The sequence below is a fragment of the Panthera tigris genome, chromosome E2, assembly GCF_018350195.1.
Source record: "Panthera tigris isolate Pti1 chromosome E2, P.tigris_Pti1_mat1.1, whole genome shotgun sequence".
Lineage (NCBI taxonomy): Eukaryota > Metazoa > Chordata > Mammalia > Carnivora > Felidae > Panthera > Panthera tigris.
In genome coordinates, this window is record NC_056674.1 from 26,012,141 (window position 1) to 26,032,101 (window position 19,961).

The 19,961-nt window shown below is 37.4% G+C and overlaps 1 pseudogene; it reads left to right on the plus strand.

Moving 5' to 3' along the window:
- Nucleotides 1-18,246: 18,246 nt before the first annotated feature.
- On the plus strand, nucleotides 18,247-19,669 carry LOC102960408 (annotated as a pseudogene).
- The last annotated feature ends 292 nt before the right edge of the window (nucleotides 19,670-19,961 follow it).

The window sequence follows — 19,961 nt, forward strand, 5'->3', positions numbered from 1 at the left end:
TTGAATACCTTCCATTTGCTAGTCACTGTATTGGAGTTTCAGTGGTAAGCAAAATATACATGGTTCTTGGCTTTAATAGAGCTTGAGGGCTAAGAAGGAAGATGTGTTAAATAGCATTCTTCCAAATAAACAGGTGTGATGGTTAATTTTATGTGTTAACTTGGCTGGTCTAAGAGTTGTCCATGTAGCTGGTGAAACACTATTTTTGGGTACCTCTCTGAGGGTGTTTCCAGAAGACATTAGCTTTTGAATTGGTGAACTTAGTAAAGCAGAAGGCCCTTCTCAATGTGGGTTGGCATTATCTTATCCACTGATGGCCTGAATTGAACAAAAAGGTAGAGGAAGGGTGAGTTTGCTCTCTCTGCCTGAGCTGAGATATTCATCTTCTCCTGTCCTTGGACTTCAGGGCACATGGTTCTTAAGGTTTCAGACTCAAACTGGGACTTATACCAACTGCTCCCCAATTCTTGAGACTTCAGATTTGAGCTTTCCTTGTTCTCCAGCTTGCAGATGGCAGATAATGGAACTTGTCAGTCTCCATAACCAAATGAGACAATTCCTGTATTAAATCTCATATATACATCTCTCTGTATATATCCTATTGGTTCTGTTTCTCTGGAGAACCCTGACTAATACAATTACAAAATTTCGTAAGTGTCAAATTTAAGTCAGTGTTATTGAGATAAAATTTTATGTAATAAAATTCACATATTTTAAATATACAAGTCAATGATTTGACAAATATAGCCACCATGCCAAATAAAACTTGGAACATTTCCATCTTCCCAAAAGTTTCCTCATACCTCTTCCTAATCTCCTTCTGCCCAAATCCTAACTGCCTATCTACCACCACAGATCTGGTTTCTATCACTATAGGTTATTTTTACCTTCTCTAGAATTTCACATAAATGAAATAGTATAGTATTTAATCTTTTGTGTCTGGCTTCTTTCACTAAGTCCAACTATGAGATTCTTCAGTATTGTATTTACGAGTAATTTGTTCCTTTCTGTTGCTGAATATATACATTAGGATATAACAAATAATTTATTTATCAATTCACTTACTGCTGGACATTTGGCATGTTGATAGCTTTTGGCTCTGATGAATAAAGCTACTGTGAATATTTGTATTCAAGTCTTTCTGTGGTGTATATTTTTATTGCTCTTGAATAATAGGAGTGGAATTGCTGGGTTATGTGGAAAATATATGTTTGAATTTATAAGAAACTCCAAAGTGTTTTCCAAATGGATCACAGACTTACACATGAGAGCTACAACTATGAAAATTCTATAAGAAAACATAGGAGAAAGTTTTCACAACCCTGGGGTAAGATTTCTTAGGCATGCTATGCTTTTACACAATTTTTTTTTAAAAACCTTTGGATTTAATCAAAATTAAAAATCTGTGCTTTTCAAAAAAAAAGCCTTAGGAATTTTAAAAGGCAAGTCACAGATTGGGCTAAAATATATGTAAAATGTATTTGGCAAAGTAGCTGCATCCAGAATATATAAGGAACTCTTACAATTCAATAATGAGATACAACTCAAAAAAAAAAAAGAAAATATTTGAATTAATACTATATAGAATGACCAAAAAGCACATGAAAATGTGTTCAATATCATTAGTCTCCAAGGAAATGCAAATTAAAACTACTGTGATATACCTCTTCACACCCACTAGGAGGTGTTAAAAAGAGTGAAAATCCCAAGGGTTAGTACTGATATAGAACCACAAAGTAGTGCAAGCATCCTGGAAATGAGGTGGGTAATATTTTGTGAAGCTAAAAATGCTCTTACAATGTGACCCAACAATTCCACTCAGATAACTACCCAAGAGAAATGAAAACGTACTTCTCACAAACAGTTGTACACAAAAGCTCATAACAGCTTTAATAATAATAATCCAAGCTGGAAAGAATCCAAATGCCCATTACCTAATGAACAGATAAACAAATTGTGATACATTCGTGCAATGCTAGCAAAAAAAGGAACAAACTTTACAGACATTATGCTGAGGGAAAAAGACAGACACAAAAGAATATGTGTGACATGGTTTCATTTACAGGAAACTATAAAAAAAGGGAAATCTAATTTACAGCAAGAGAAACAGATAAGTGATTTTCTGGGGCTGTCTTGTGAGGATTAGCTGCAAAGAGGTAGAAGGGAAATTTCTAGGGTTATGCTAATGCCCTATGTTTTGATTGCATGGTTATGTGGGTGCATATATTTGTCAGTTACCAACCTGAACACTTAAAATGGATCTAATCCTTTGAATGTACATTATACCTCAATAATGTTGATCAAAACAAACAGCACAGACCTACTAGTGTGACTGTCTATAAATGACTCTTCTCATTCCTTCCACCATTTTCCCAGTGAGAAAATGGATTCAGTACACAGAGGAATGCATCCTTTTGCAGAGACCCTATTCATCCTGTGAGAGCATGTTAGCAGTCTACTGGGGTGCTGGTGATTTAGTTCTACATTATGCTGCAGAAAATGAAACAAAAAGTGGATTCCATGTGACACTTGCATTTATTAGCAGAGAAAACAAAAGATCTGCTAAGAAGAGTGACACTCTATTGTGTGGATGTCACTTCTAATAGTCAAGTTGCAGAAAACATTCAGCTAAGTCTTCAGCTTGTTAAACCTGAAAGAGCTGTTTACAGGTTTTGTATTTGCCTCATGTGAACTATTAAGTATTCCTTCTAATTTGCAAAGGTAGAACAGGTTTTCTTGATGGCTTGGCTCCTTTGGGATGAATGCTGAGAACCACATTATCAGTACCAATGGATCTGGTCTCTATTAAGACAGTTGGAGTCTTAAACTGAGGGCACCCAAGCACCAGGAGTTGCAGCCTAAGTTACTGTGCTATGTCCATTCACAGAGAAGTCATGCCTGGACTGATGCTTGACTCTCACTAGGGCTAGTCATTTGTCCTCTAGTATAGGGAGGTTCAGAAGAGTGCTCAAAATGCTGCTCCTTCTTCACACACGATACTCAGTTGTGAGCAAAACTCTGTTTCCATCACTACCCATACCTTTAATCCAGGGTCAGGGGGGACATACCTGTATGGACAATAGGGAGAAAAGAGAGAGAAATCTCAGAGGACTGCAGCCACTGTGACTGACTAAAAATTATGTAATATTGTATGAGCACAAAAAAAAAAAAAAAAAAAAGAGCAGCAGAATAACTTACTGAATGTCCTGGGTCTCTTGGAGTCCAGAAGTTTCTGCCCCACTTTTAATGAACAGTCACTTTTAATGAACAAAACATTAGATATAGCCTACAGAAGGGTCAACTTCCTAAATTTGGAAGGAGGACAACATCTGGAAGCAGAAGGGATTCAAGGGGTGCCGTACTCTGTCTAACAGGGATTCAGATACATTAAATGATGTCAGACAAGCCACTTAGCTCTTCTGGTGAAGTTTCCTCACCTATGAATTAAGTTAAAACCCAATGCTGATAACTAGCTGACAGCAATTTCTTTGTCTTTGCTTACCACCAAGATGGAAACAAAATCTAAATATCCTGAAAGAACCCACTCACCTGAAGAGTATAAACGAGCAAAGCTAACTTTATTGAAGATCTGGCAAGGGGAAGGAGAGAGGGATTTTTATTGAACTTCCCACACCTAAGGAATATTACAAAGGGACTCTGTATATATCTGAGTGTATGTATGAATATGCGTGTGCTGGCATGTGTGTGTATGTACCCGTGTGCATGTGTCTGTGTGTTTAAAGCTTCTTGTTCTTCTTCCTGCAGTGCCCGGAATCCTCACCTTTCTTCCATCTCCTGGTATTCCTCCAAGAATTTTATACTTCTCTATCTTCCATCAAGCATAGCAATTCTGCCTACTCCCCAGTGTGTATACCCAGACTTACCTGGGTGCTGGGCAAACAAGGGGCCTCCACTGGACTCCTTCCTTCAGAAGATGGTTTGATGATCATCTTTTATACTTGTGCATAATTTGGTGTTTCTCTCCTTGCATGTAAAATAGCCCATACAAATCTCTATATTTCATCAATTCTAAGACGAAGATTTTCTCATATTTTAACATCTCTGAAATTAGGATGCTATTTACAATAGAAGACATCTTACAATTACAAATGACAAACATTTTTCTTTCTTAGCATCTTAGATTTGATTAAATATGGCATTTTCAGCAGCTGAATGCAGGGCTATTTCTCTCCAAGACCAATTATCATTATTATAAACTTATGGTATAAAATTTTCTCTGTCTCAAAACAAAAAATATCTCAAAGTCTATGGGGTTCCTAGGCCTGGTTAAGAAATTACACATACAGATATGCTAATCCCTGCTTCTGACTTACTCTCTCTTACTGTAAAGCATAAAGACAAACAGCTGGGAATAAGGAGGGGAAATTGTCTATTTAAATATATGAAATGGATTCTTTTCAGCAAGAATGGTTCATCAGCGTAATTGGGACGTACCTAGTAATGAGTTGATTCTTAAAATGCGGTCCAAAGACCACATCAAAATCCCCTGCGGTCCAAAGACTACATCAAAATCCAGTATATATATATATATATATATATATATATATATATATAGTATATAGTATAGTTGTATACTATAGTTGCTTACTATAAAGTTTGGCTTTCTGGAGCATATTTTATTCAAAACTACATTACTAGTTTTTTGGAAAGCTGAGTACCCATCCTAGACCACAACTTCCATTTCAATTCATTATGATTTAAAACTCCCAAATACCCTTTAAAGATGTGCATAAGTCTTATGTTTGCAGTGGGTAAATGGAGGCATGAAGAACCTGAGGCACAAAGAATCTACCTAGAAAGTGGTGGTGGCTGGATGTGAATCTGCCTATCTGACTCCAGGGTTTTCTGAGCCTAATCTTGTCTGCACTGAACTCAGAACAGAATTTGTACAGCCTTTTCAGGATGTAATTTGACAAAAATCTATTGACGTTAACATGCCTAATGCCTCTACCAGGCAATCCTATTTCAAGGAGTTATACTACAGAAACACTCAAGCATTGGTGCATGTGCATACACGCACATGAATTTTCACTGTAGCACTACTTATAGTGGTAAAAAAATGATCAGAAATTATCTATAGGGTCCTCAATAGCAGGATGGTCAAATTATGATCCTGTCATGTTACGAACTACTATGTAGCAGTAAAAGAAATGTACAATTATATATAATAGCATGAAAAGATCTCTATGTCATATGATTAAGTGTGAAAAAGTGAATTTAAGTACAAAAGTTTCAAGAAAAGTGTTGTTATGTAAAACAAAAAAGCATGTTTATGTTACAAATGTGAAGGCATAGATAGAAAAATATCTAGAAAGTTATATACTAAATTGCAAATAAAAAAAACAAAAAAAAATAAAAAAATAAATTGCAAATCATGGTTACCTTTTAGGAGGTGAGTTGTATTTGAAGTGCATGGGGCTGGAAATGTAGGGGTGAAGGTCACTTTGAATATTTATTCTTACTTGTACGTTGTATTAAGTTTTACCATGAGAATTCAGGTGTCAGATACAATTTTAAATTAAAAAAAAAGGCAAAACATGTATAGTACACTGGGCACGCACACCTTTTCAACACTGAGGTTAGATGCAAAAGTGGCTGAAGGCTGTAGTTTCTGCAGAATAGTTAATATAAAAGATTTTTGTTGTTTCTTGTTATAATTATGTACTCTGTCTAATGGGGGTAGCTTGTTTTTCTTAATCTCAAATCAGAACTGTAAAGTATAAAAATATAACTCAGCAAAATCTACAAGTGCAACCTGAGTTGGTGAAACATTTCTATTAATGGTAATGTTGGGCTTGTTGGAAACTAGTCATATTTAATTTTATGCTTAGCTGCTCCCAAGTTTTAATAAAGATCCCATAATATCTGCTATTTACCAAGGGAATTTAAGAAAGCTCATCAAAATGTATACAAAAGAACAAAGATGAATTACATGCAGTGAACTGCCACATTCTTCTTGGTATATTAATGAAAAATGACAACTTTACTGAAAATTGCTATCCCTTGTGTCCTTTTTCTGTTTTGAAAAACCCAAATTGGCTCATATCAGAGAATTTCAATACCTGCCCCATTTGTCTTGAAGAGATCTTTAAAATATGCCTATAATTACAGGTTTTGTGCTATAAATCATTTAATTCTTAATAAAGAATAGGCTCATTGAGGGAAAGCTGCAGTAATGTGGCTTGAAGTATGGACTGGGCAGTTTTTCATGACTTTCCCTGGGCAAGGAAACGAAACAGAAATTTTCATTATTCTCAGCACCAATAACTCATCTTGCCCTCCTCATTGGATTGACTCACTGATTTTATTCCTTTACTGTGTTGTCTACTTGTATTCACCCACTACAGGTAATGGGGTATATCCTCTAAAAGCTGTGTGACCTTGAAAAAGTCACCTATCCACTGTGAATCTCATTTCTTCATTTATAAAACAAAAGAAGTTCCCAAGATAATCATGCATGGCTTCATTCTAGAGTTAAGAATTTGTAGCTTCTTCCACCAAAAAAGGTCAATGGGAAAAGTCTGGGCTGGCCTTGGGATTTGCTTTTACCAAGAGAATGTGATGGAAGAGACATTGTTCCAGTTCTAAGGCTAAGCCTCAAGACATCTTGCATGTTTCCACTCTCACTTTAAAAATCCTGCTAGCTTCCATGCGAACAAGCTCGAACTAGGCTCCAGGAAGATGAGAGACAATGTGGAGCAGAGATGAGCTGACCTAGCATGACCTACATGAGTGAGCTCATCCAGGATAAAAGAAACAAACAGTTGAGCCCATATTTAAATGGTCAGCCTGCAGAACTGTGGGTTAAATAAATATTGTTTCCAGCCACTAAGGAGTGGTTTGTTACACACTGAAAGAGAACTGGTACGATGGTGGATATAGAGACAACTGAAATAGTGTTCAGACACTAAATGAAGGTCATATGTGTGATTTTCAGTGCCAAGACTAGCAATGATTTCATGCCAATTCCTAACATTTTTCACTTAGTAAAAAATAATCAGAATAAAAAGAAGTCTCCCTAGAGTTCAAAAGATTGATGAGACATATTTTTGGTGACATATTTCCTTCCTCATATCACACTGCCATATATTTACATGATTATCAATTGGTATGACACCCTTTGGAGGATAATTTTGTCAATATCCATCAATTTAAATGCATATACCAATTTTCCCAGAAATTACTAGGAATTTATCCTAAGATATACCTCACAAATGATATATGTGTAAAGATGTTCACTGAAGCAAAACACTGGAAACCATGTAAATGTAAGAAGGACCTAGTTAAATAAGTCATCCACTACTTATACAGTGAGCCAATATCCAAATATTAAGATAGATACAAGCTGATATAGAGTGATTAAGCTGTGTTATGGACTGAATGTGCCCACCCCACCCCCCCTTGAATTCATATATTGAGCCTAATCCCCAATGTGATAGTATTTGGAAGTGGATCCTTTGGGAGGTAATTAGGTCATGAGGATGGAGCCCACATGATGAGATTAATGCCCTGATAAGAAAAGACAGAAGAGAGTTTGCTTCCTCTCTCTCTGCACTCTGCCATGTGAAGATACAATGAGAAGACAGCCATATTCAAACCAGGAAGTGGGTTCTCACTAGACACCAAATCTGCTGGCACTTTGCTCTTGGACTTCCCAACCTCCAGAACTGTGAGAAATAAATATTTGTTTTTTAAGCTTGCCAGTCCATGTCATTTTGTTATGGCAGCCCAAACTGACTAAAACAATCCATAAGGTATATTGTTGGATAAAAAAAAAAAAAAAGTGAAACACTGTAATTTGCTCCCTTATAAGTATGATTTTACATGATTCATATGTGCACATATAAGCATAGGTATGAATCTCCCCATGAAAAAGTGGAATAGAATCCTGGAACTGGAATTTAATCCTGAAATTTCCTTTAACATCTAATTCATCATCTGGTGCAGACATTCACATTATGACTTTATGTCATTCATCCTGGGCTTATGGAACATCTTATTGATGGAGAGTTCATTACCTGTGTATTTAGCATACCTCAAAAGAGCTGTTCTAGCATCCTCTCTCAAACCGTAAGAACTCCTGGCATGGGGAAAATGTTGTATTGTCTTCAACTAAGGCTTGACTTCTACCTAAGAGTAAGAACTGTAGGAATGGGCTACAGGATGAATACCTAGAACAGACAAGGTGTCCTGACACTGCTGATGCCCAGTCCTAGAAAAATACCATGATAGAGTGCGAAGATCATGGGTCTTGAAGTCAGGCGGGTTGGAAACTCTAACAGGTTTTTGTGACTGGCATCATTTCCACTCAGCTTTGATTTCAGCTGTAATTATGGCCATACATACAGATCCACACACATACAGAACACATTTCTCTCAAAGGCCAGCTGAATCAGCCTATCAGCTTTCCTGCCTCAAAGGTCTCCTCCAAAGCTAGGGGACCTCTTTCAGCTCAAATGTGGAACATTCCAGAAGTTCAAGGGATTAATGCCCAGCCTCTTATTCTTTGAAGGGACAATTCTGAGGCACATTCCTACACAGTTCTTCAAAGACTCTCTAGTGGGATTGAGCCCCATTGCACAGCAGGAACTAGCTCAATAACAATGTTGGCTCTTTCTCCCTTCCTCATATTACACTCCCTTACTCCTGTTTACTGGGATCACCTTAAAATAAAGTAACTACACTCAAATCTTTTCTCAAGTTCTGATGTGGGGACAAACCAATATACTTAGTCAACTTTCCTGAAGTCTGATTTTCTCATAAGTATACACACACACACACACACACACAAATATGTACATATATGCATATATATAAATATATATTACTTTGTGAAATTAAATATTACATGTCTATCTGGTACCATCTATTTATCATTTATCAATCCAATTGGCACATTGCAAGTGTTCAACAAGTAGTAAGTAGGTCCTAGTCAGAGAGCATCCTTCCTCCAGTTCTGGCCCAAATTCTTTAGCTTTTCCTGAGCCTGTGAATCTCTGTTCTTCACTCCAGCAGCTTTGCCTCACATACACAGAGACATGGTGGAACATAGAAGATTAGTTAGTAAAGCATGTCTTAACACTTGGAATTTATCACTTGACCTTCAGCCTTCTGTCTGCTGCGCCTTGCAAGTTTCATTTCTGTTTAGAAGAGCATGCTTTCCAAAAGGATGCTTGGGGAGCAGAGGCAATGTGCCCAGTTTCACCATGTCATCCTGACTTTTGGGGAAAAACCTGCTCAGCTCTTCAATTAGCAGCCCTGCTGGTGGCCTAGGCAATGGTTTTCAGAGACTAGCAGCAGGAAATCCAATGAAAAGCCACTGTTTATGTAGCAAAATAAAGAACACTAGTTGTCTGTTTATAGCCAGTGACCCTGGCAGGTAGAATTGAATTCATGACCACACTGTGCTTAATTTAGGATATCTTTATTCCTTCAGCATGGCCCATGTATTCTAGTATATTTCTTTTGAGAAAAATCATTAGATTTCTTCAATGGAGAAGCCATTTCCTAGGTTGCAATGTATTGTAAGAATAACTCTGTGTGTGTGTGTGTGTGTGTGTGTGTGTGTGTGTGTGTGACAGAGAGAGAGAGAGAGAGGGAGGATGTTTAATTAGTGATTTTTCATGTGTGGTCCTTTTATCAGGGACTTTTTTGACCATGATTCCCAAACCATATTTTTGAAACTGTGACAATTTTCCACTTTGGATCAGAATTATTTGCAGACTGAATGAGATCTCAGTAAAAATAAAAGTTATTTTGAGGGGTGCCTGAGCATCTCAGTCAGTTAAGCATCTGACTTGGACTCAGGTCATGATCTCACAGTTCGTGAGTTTGAGCCCCGCATCAGGCTTTCTGCTGTCACCACAGAGCCCATTTTGGATCCTCTGTCCCCCTCTCTCTCTGCCCCTCTCCCTCTCATGCATGCATTCCCTCTCTCTTTCAAAAATAGGTGAATGTTTTTTAAAAAGAAAAAAAGTTATTTTGATATTTATTTCTCCATGCCCAAGCCCCTTGTTTCCCCAGCCCCAGTGCCTAACTTGATTATTCCAGGGGAGAAGGGAAGAGAAGGAAATGTCTTTTCTTTGGCTATCCTCTGCTTCTAAGTAGGAGATCAGGTAAATTGCAATCATTCTGTTGGATGGATATGGTGATAGGAAAGAGCCACTTTCCTGCCCTGGGCCCCGGCATCAAATTAAGAGTCCTGAGGGCATAGAGGGAAAGAACTGGTCCTTGCATTAAATATGTAATGAGGAAGGAATTTGTGACCAAATGAGGATCCTAAGTCCCTCACTCATTTGGAAAGGAGTAAGAGAAAGGTCTTGCTGACTCAGGACATGATGTAGGTGTATAGTTTAAAAATGGAGCATGTCTGACTCTGATTTCATCCAAAGCAAGATTCAGATGTTAGGCCTCAGGGCTGGTGTGGATTGAACCTTTCCCCTGACATCCTGATGACAGCATCATGATCATATATACCTTTCCTGTCACTCCTATGCAGAAAACTTGGTGTAGGAGTCAGTGAAGAGACTTTATGCACAATCAGCTTTAACCCCCTATTATCTGGTGCTGTGGCAATGCTGCCTTTTAGTGACTCTGGATTGCAAGTGTAAACACCTGAGTTCAAGTCCTCAGGGCTTGCTTCTGCAAATGTGAACATTTGTGCTTGAACCTGAGGTCTGCTAAATTCCCTCAAGCTCTGATGTTTTGTGATGTTAAGGAGACCTATCTCCCATCTCTCTCCTGCCAGGGGGTGGGTACTTCTATAAGAGAGATGGTTTGTTTCACTCATCATGCTGTGTAGGAATGGCTCCAATTAGCGCATGCTCTCTCTCTAGGGCAATATCAACTCTCCCTTTTACACAGCAAATGGTCCAGATTATGGGTGTTTCAGGTATTAGATTTCTCCTTGTTTTCTTTTCCTTCTTGATATTTTTAGGGTTTATTTAAGTCAAGCATTTATTGCAGCCTAATGGCAGAAACATGGGAGGGAAAAAAGTTGATGGTCCGCAAACCACATTTTCTGTGCAATTAACCTCTGCAGTAAGCTACTTAGTCACAAATTTGCCTATGGGGGAAACCAGCCTTCTAGACAGAGATTACACAATTATAGGCTGGGGCAGAAATGTCTCTAAAGAGATCTACTAGTGTGGCCCCAGATATCAGGCAGAGAAAATGTATCCCCATTTCACAGATGAGGAACTAATGCTGAATTATGAAGACAAGAGAATAGAGAAAGTCTTTTCCTGGACTGCCTCAGTAGAAAAAACTAGTCTTGGAAACAAGAATTCATGGTTAAGAAGTAGTAAGGTAGGAAAATGTGTGGAAAATTGTTTTCCTGATTTCTACTACCTACCCTATACCTAGCCTAATTCCCCAAAGAGACCTGTAGATTATAGTATTGCATTGCTATAAAATTACTTTCTTCTTGTTCAGAAAATAATGAGTAAATTTTATGTGCCAGGCACTGTTGTGCAATGGAAATAGAGTGGTAAGCAAAAATTAGGGTGTCTTTCTTTACAGAATTAGGGAAGTAGACATTACATAAACACAGAGTTAAACGTATCACCATTGTGAATATGGTAATGACATAGAGAAAGAAAAGCAGGTATACAGTCACATTAGAGGACTGTTTGGCAGTTTCTCACAAAAGTAAATATATGCTTGCCATACATTCCACAATCATGCTTCTTGGTATTTACGCAAAGGAGTTGAAAACTTATGTCCACACAAAAACCTGCATATGGATGTTTTTACAGCAGCTTTATTTGTATTTGCCAAAACTTGGAAGCAACCAAGATGTCCTTCAGTAGGTGAATGGATACATAAACTGTGGCACATCCAGACAGTGAATCTTATTCAGCACTGAAAAGAACTGAGCTATCAAGCTATGAATAGACATGGAGGAAACTTCAGTGTATCTTAGTAAGTGGAAGAAGGCAAACTGAAATGGCTACATGCTGTATGATTTCAATTATATGACATTCTGGAAAAGGCAAAACTATGAAGACAGTAAAAACATCAGTGCCAGGGAGTGGGAGTTAGATGAATAGATAGAGCACAGAGGAGTTTTAGGGCAGTGAATATACTCTGTATGATATTATCATGTGGATATGTCGTTATACATTTTACATTTGTTTAAACCAATAGAATGTACATCACCAAAAGCGAAACCCAAGGTAAACTAAGGACTCTAGGTGATTATGACATGTCACTGTAGCTTTATCCTTGGTAAAAAAATTGTACCATGTGATGTTAAGAATGGGAGAGGCTATGCATATATGGAGGCATGGGTATATGGGAAATCTCTGTTCCTTCTTCTTAAATTTTGTTGTAAACCTAAAACTGCTTTAAAAATGTTTCTTGATGTGTGTGTGTGGGGGACACCTGGGTGGCTCAGTCAGGTAAGTGTCTCTCTTGGTTTCGGCTGAGGTCATAATCTCACGGTTCATGAGTTTGAGCCCCACATTAGGCTCTGTGCTGACAGTGCAGAGCCTGCTTGGGATTCTCTCTCTCCCTCTCTCTCTGCCTCTCCCCTGCTCATCTTTCCCTCTCAAGCCATTTGTCCATTTGAGGAAATGAGAAGAAATCCCACATGACTGGAGTATGGTGGCTAGTTGGGGGAGAAGCATTTAAAAAAGTTGGAAAAGGAGCTAAAATCCAGTCATGAGGGGCCTTGTAGATATTCACAAAAGTTTGAACTTTGTCCAAAAGCAGTGGGAAACCTTTGAAGCAGCACTATCCAATTGAATGTTCCTATGTTCTATAGTCTATGCTGTTCAATATGGCAGTCACTTGCCACAGGTGACTATTGAACACACAAAATGTGGTTGGTGCAACACAGAACTGAATGTTTACTTTTATTTAATTTTAATTAATTTAAATTTAATAATCACATGTGGCTGCTGGCTATTATATTAGAGCAGCTTTGAAAGATTTTATGGAAGAGAGTTACAAGATCAGTTTTATCTTTCAAAAAAATTAGCTCTGGCTGCAGTCTGGAGAATAAATTGGAGAGGGCAGGAATGGAAGTCGAATGGCCAGTCAGGAGTTTGGGTTGGAATGGAGGCAGTGACTCTGGGGAAACATGGGTGCATCTATGATATATTCTAGGGTAGGCTCATAGGACTCAGTTATGGAGAGTGTCTACTGGGTAGTGAAAAGAAGTAAAGAGGTGTCAAGAATGATGCCCTGTGTCCTAGTTTGAAAAACTGTTGTATGAAGGTGTTACTCACTAAGGCAGACATGAGGGGAAGGGGGACATATTTGAGACTTGGGATAGAGATAGGAAAAAGAAATGCTTAGTTTTGAATATTTAAGCATTGTGATATGGGTAGGATATATAAGTGAACATGTCAATAGGCTGCTGAATACTGGGGACTGGGGCTCTGTAAAACATTCTATGGACACTCTGGGTTTAAGAGATTGAGTATTAACAAAAGGAGACTAAACATTACCTTGGTTGGGTGTGAAAGAATATGAGACAAATAGGGTGAAGTCTCGAGATAATTTGGGGCTTTCTCTTAACAATATTATTTTTGCCCACATTCCTCTATTTTAAAGAAATAGTGCTTCTTTAAAAAAAAAAGAAGAAGAAGCAGGTTACCCTTAGACATCTACTCAGCATTTATTAAGTATATATTTGGGTCACTGCATTCCAGTGTTTCCTAAAGAATAGACCAAACATTTACAGTGACATAGGAAATGATTTTAAGTAAACACAGAAGGTTATATAACATTCAAACCTATCAAGTGAAAGTTATTTTCCTTTCTAATTTCTTTCACTCTTTTATGGCAGAATAAAATATCTTTTTATAATTATGTCCTTTTTAAAATATTTATTTATTTTGAGAGACAGTGCACACATGCATGAGTGAGCGGGGGGGGGGGGGGGGGGGGCGGTGGCAGAGAGAGAGGGAGAGAACCCAAGCAGGCTGCTCAATCTCACATGAGATCTCACCTGAGCTGAAATGAAGAGTCCTATGCTCAACTTATTGAGCCACCCAAGCACCCCTAATAAGCATGTCCTTAATACCAAACACTTGTTAATCTCCATTTAAAAAAGAGAGTGGAGACTTCAGGCTCCCAGCCCTTAGCAGGCAACCCAATGTAGTATTTAACATTTTGTTTTCATTGTACTTATTTTATAGTCACTTTCTTTTTAAACTAAAATAATCTTTAATATGAACCAACCTCAAATGTACAGATAAGTTTAAGAAATTTACATAATATTTTTTCCATATTGAAGAGTAAGTTGTTGACATGAAGCTCATCACCCCTGAATATTTGACTATAATTCCTACAAACAAGCACATTCTCTTCATGACCACAAATATAACCCTTAAAATTGGGAAGCTAATGCCGAGATGCAATTATCCTATAAGTCACAGCCCTCAATTAGATTTCACCAATTGCACCAAAAATAGACATCTTTTCTAGCAAAATAATCCAGTTTAAGTTCACTGTATTTAGTTGTCATATCTCTTTAGTTTTTTTTTTCAGTCTGAAACAGTTTGTCAGTCTTTCCTTGACTTTCATGATCTCAACACTTTCAAAGATCCCAGGTGAGTTATTTTGTAAAGTGTCCTTCAATTTGCATTTGTCTGACATTTCTTCATGATTAGATCCAGATTATGCATCTTTGGCAAAATATCACAGAGGTGATATATCGTTCCTCTCTGCATCCTCTCAGAGAGCACATGTGTTGATTTGTCCCATTACTGCTAATGTTAACTCTGATTACTTAATTAAGGTGATGTCTGCCAGTTTTTCCACTGTAAAGAAAGCTACTCTTTTATCTTTAGTAATTTATACACTTTGTATAAATGTATTTTGTAGGGAGATACATTGATATTATGTAAATATCCTGTTCCTTGTTACATTTTAAGGACTAATTTTAGCATCCATTGATGTTTCTTGGATGAATTAGTCATTACTCTGATGGTTATCAAACAGTGAATTTCTCATTCTGTTATTCTATGAACATTTCTGCTGAGAGAAAAAAAAAACTTTTCTTCTATCCATGAAATTATTTATGTGTATACTCATAAAATCCTATCTTATTCTATTGGCTCTAATCTCTTATAGATCATTATTTATTTTGGTATTCAAATTGTCTCAGGTTTGGTCAGTAAGAAGCTCTCCAGTATGTCCTTTCTCCTTTTGACATGTCCAATCATTCTCTCCAAGCACTTCCTTGCTTCCCGCCACAAGGTTCTCTAGGATCTTCAGCCATAGCCCTAGAATCAGCCATTTCCCTAAGGAGTTCTGGTTACTTTTAGTGGAGAATGGTATTTAGAAACCAAGGTCTGGGTATTATGTGTGCTCATTGGTATTGGGATGTCATTGTTCCCAAGCCCTCTCTGTTTGTTTGTTTGTTTACTTGTTTATTTTTAACTCTTCTATCTCTCTCACTACTATCATAAGTTCATACTAAATTCAATCCAACACCTCAGGTTTCATTCCACTTTCTTCCCTTTTATACTTATAACTCCCTTCTCCAACAATGAGAAAACTGGCTCCCATTACCATCCATCTATTTCAATCTATTTAATTCTTGGAGCAACCCTCCTATATATAGCCAGTCTCCAATCATCATGACTGTCCCATGCACAGATGCCCTTTCACCCTACTTGGGCTTTGGCATCTTACACTGACTAATACCTCTTGTATCTCCATTACATGTATCCTTCTGACCCTGCTCAGGCTCCAACATCCTGCATTGGCTGCTGCTACCATCACCCCTCAATACACAGTTTTCTTCTTCATCTTTCCTGGACCTGACACCCTACCCCATGGTTGCCATCTTTACCCAGCTAGAGTTCTAAAACTCCATACTGTCTTACACAGTTGTCTTCTTCATCCCACTTGCTGCCCTACACCCTATCCATCTTACCTTACATGCACCTATTTACCATGTATGGATAAATTCTTCACTCTTCCCAGGCTTCGACACATTGCATTGGGTCATCACCGCCACTGCCTCCATGCATAGACTCTGGTATCCCATCCCATGTTGCAGGGTTGTTATCCTCTTGATATTTTTGACACTTCACAGTGGGCTTCTCCGCAATCCACACAGACTTACTCTGCTTGGAACCACCTGCTGACTTTTGGACTGAATTTTTCAGGAAAGGAAGCAAGGAATAAAGGAAGCTAGAGTTATTTTCTGTTCATAGCTAATAATGATTTTTCATTTACAGAATATATATAATAAATTTTCTCTTTTTAAATGACTTTATTAAGAGCAGTTTTAGACTCACAGCAAAATTAAGTGGAAGGTACACAGATTTCCCATATATACCCTGCCCCACTACACATAACCACCCCTAATATTAAAATCCTTTGATGTAATAGTATATTTGTTATAATCAATGAACCTACATTAGCACATTATCACCCAAAGTTCATAGTTTATGTGAGAGCTTTTTATTGGTGTTGTACATTCCTTGGGCTTTGACAAACGTAAAATCACATGTATTCACCACTATAGTATCATCCAGAATAATTTTGCTTCCCTAGAAATCCTCTGTGTTCCATTTGCGCATCCCTCCCTTTCCCCCAACCCCTGGCAACCACTGATCTTTTTACTGTCTCTATAGTTTTGCCTTTTTCAGGGTACCATATAGTTGGAATCATACACTATGTAGCTTTCCAGATTGGTTTCTTTCACTTAATAATATGAATTGAAGTTTCCTCAATATCTTTTCATGACTTCATAAGATCACTTCTTTTTAGCACTGAATAATATTCAATTTTTTGAATGTACCAGTTTATTTATTCATTCACCTACTAAAGGACATCTTTCTCGCTTCCAAATATAGGCAATCATGAATAAATCTGCTATAAACATCCATGTGCAGGTTGTTATGTAAACATACATTTTCAAGTAATTTGTGTAAATACCAAAGAACTTGATTGCTGGATCTTATGGAAAGTGTATGTTTAGTAGTATAGGAGACTTCCAAAATGTCTTCCAAAGTGGCTGTACCATTTTGCTTTCCTACCAACAAAGAATGAGAGTTCCTGTTGATCCACATCTTCACCAGTATTTGTTGTCATCAGTGTTCTAGATTTGGCTATTCTGACAGGTGTATGGTGGAATTTCATTGTTTTAATTTGAATTTCCCTAATGACATATGATGTGGGGCATCTTTTCCTATGCTTACCTGCATCTGTGTATTTTATTTGGTGAGGTATTTCTTTGGGTCTGTTTCCCATTATTTAATTGAGCACATTTTCTTATCATTGAGTTTTGAAAATTTCTTTATATTTTGACTAACAGGTATTTATAATCCTTTTGCAAATATTTTCTTCCATTCTGTGGCTTATATTCTCATTCTCCTTGACATTGTCTTTTGCAGAGCAGAAGTTTTTAATTATAATGAAATCCAGCTTATTATTTGTTTCTTTCACAGATTGTGCATTGGTGTTGTACCTAAAAAGTCATTGCCAAAGCCAAAGTCATCTAGATTAGGAGAAAACTATGTTATCCTCTAGAAGTTTTGTAGTTTTGAATCTTGCATTTAGGTATATGATCCATTTAGAATTAATTTTTGTGAAGGATGTAAGGTCTGTGTTTAGATTCAGTTCTTTGTATGTGAAGGTCCAGTTGTTCCAGCGCCATTTGTTGAAAAGACCATCTTTTCTCCAATGCCTTTATACCTTTGTCAAAGATTAGTTAACAATATGTATATGAGTCTATTTCTGGACTCTCCATTCTGTTCCATTGATCTATTTGTCTATTTTTTCACTAATACCACACTGTCTTGATTATGTAGCCTTATAGTAAGTCTTGAGGTCAAGTAGTATCAGTTTTCTGACTTTGTTCTTCTCCTTCAATATTGGGTTGGATATTTTTCTTTGATTTTGTTTTTGTCTTTCCATATAGAAAGAATCAGTTTGTTGATATCCAAAAACTGGTGGGGTTTTTATCGGGATTGTATTGACTCTATGGTTCAAGTTGGGAAGAACTGACACCTTGGCAATATCTTCTTATCCATGAACATGGAATATCTCTCCATTTATTTAGTTCTTTGAGTTCTTCTATCAGAGTTTGTAGTTTCTTTGTATATATCTTGCACATATTTTGTTAGATTTATCTTTAAATATGTTATTTGAGGGGGATGGGACACAGTGGGAGGTGGTGTGGGCAAGTGTCCTCCTTTTATGCGAGTGCTGGTGGCTTGGCAAGAAACTGAGGCCTGGAGTTTGAATAATTCATTCAAGGTTACCAAGTTGATAGAATGACAAGAACAGAATCACCAGCACTGGCTGAAGATTTCTTTCAGTAGAAGAGGTACCTTAACATGAGGAATCTTAAAGTTTTGACATGCACAGATGTTGAGCAGGGGTCAAATTTTTTCCTTGAGTTTTAAAATGCCCAGCCTAAAGAGTTTGAGAAGGAAATTTGTAATCAGGTGAATGTAGTATTAAAAGATGCAGAAGGTATCTTGGAAGATTTGCAATAACATAGAGGAAGTGGCCATGAAATGCGAGATGCAATCCAGCATCCAGCAGATGAGAAGGCTTGAGGTGCAGTTGTTCCACTAGTATGCAAATTAAAGAAATTTGGGGGCCCCTGGGTGGCTCAGTCGGTTGAGCATCCAACTTCGGCTAAGGTCATGATCTCGCGGTCTGTGAGTTCGAGCCCCGCATCGGGCTCTGTGCTGACAGTTCAGAGCCTGGAGCCTGTTTCAGATTCTGTGTCTCCTGCTCTCTCTTGCCCCTCCCCTGCTCATGCTCTGTGTCTCTCTCTGTCAAAAATAAACATTAAAAAAATTTTTTAAAGAAATTTTATGAATTTTCTTAGAGGTTAGAAGAAGCACTAAGAGATCTTCTGGGAGCCTTGACAAGTATCCCATACTCTTCCACGCAGCATCTAGAGTGAGAGTAAGCTCTTGCTAAACAGTTTGCGGAGACTCTTCACACTCCGGTTGGACAAACTCAAGATGACAAATCCCTCCATACAGAATGATTTCTGTATTATAGAAGAACATTGAGTCTTATGAGGATTAATAATGGTGCAGCAAAAGGAGAAAATGAAGTAAATAATAAATTGGCAAATCGACTGTCTTTGTTTTATGCTGGGGCAGTCCCAATGCTGAAAACCTTAAGTGATGCCACAACAAAATTTGTATCAGAAAATAAAAATTTACCAAAGAAAATACCATAGACTGTCTAAGCACCACGGCTAGTGTATGCAGAGTCACGCTCGAAACACCGGAATACAGAAGCAGATTTACAAACAAAGAGACGGTGTCATTCTGCTTGAGGGTAATGGTGGGTGTCATAATACTCTATGACGTGTACAATTTAGTGGGAGCATTTGCCAAAACTTCAAAAATTGATATGAAAGGTTGTATCAAAGTTCTTAAGGACCAATATCCCAATAGTGTAGAAAGTCTTCTAAATGCTCTCAGGTAAACAACAAAACATTTGAATGACGAGACTATCTTCAAGCAAATCGGATCCATGCGCAATAGCAGCTCTGGGGCAGGCGCCTGCTGTGGATAGAAGACAGTATTCTGCAGTGGCTGAGAATGCACTGGTACCAGAATGGCTGGTATTTAATATTGCTTTTCCTTCAAGGCAAAATTGCTTATTCTGCTATTTGAAAATCCTCATTTTATTTTCTACTGCCACTTTTTTCATGTGCAGCCAAAATGAAAATGTTTAAATTAATTGTGTTGTACAAATGGTACCCAACACAAATGTTTTTTAAATTAATAAGACTTTTGTTTAAATTTTTAAGTTTGCATTTGACTTTTTTTGTAAGGATATATGTTGTATGTTTAAGCTTCATTAACTAATGTTAAAAACTGTGATGTGTAGAATACTAGATATGTATGTTCATATTTAAAGAATAGCTACTGATGATAAAATAAAAATCAGCTTTCATTTTTCTAAAATAAATAAATAAATAAATAAATAAGTTATTTGAG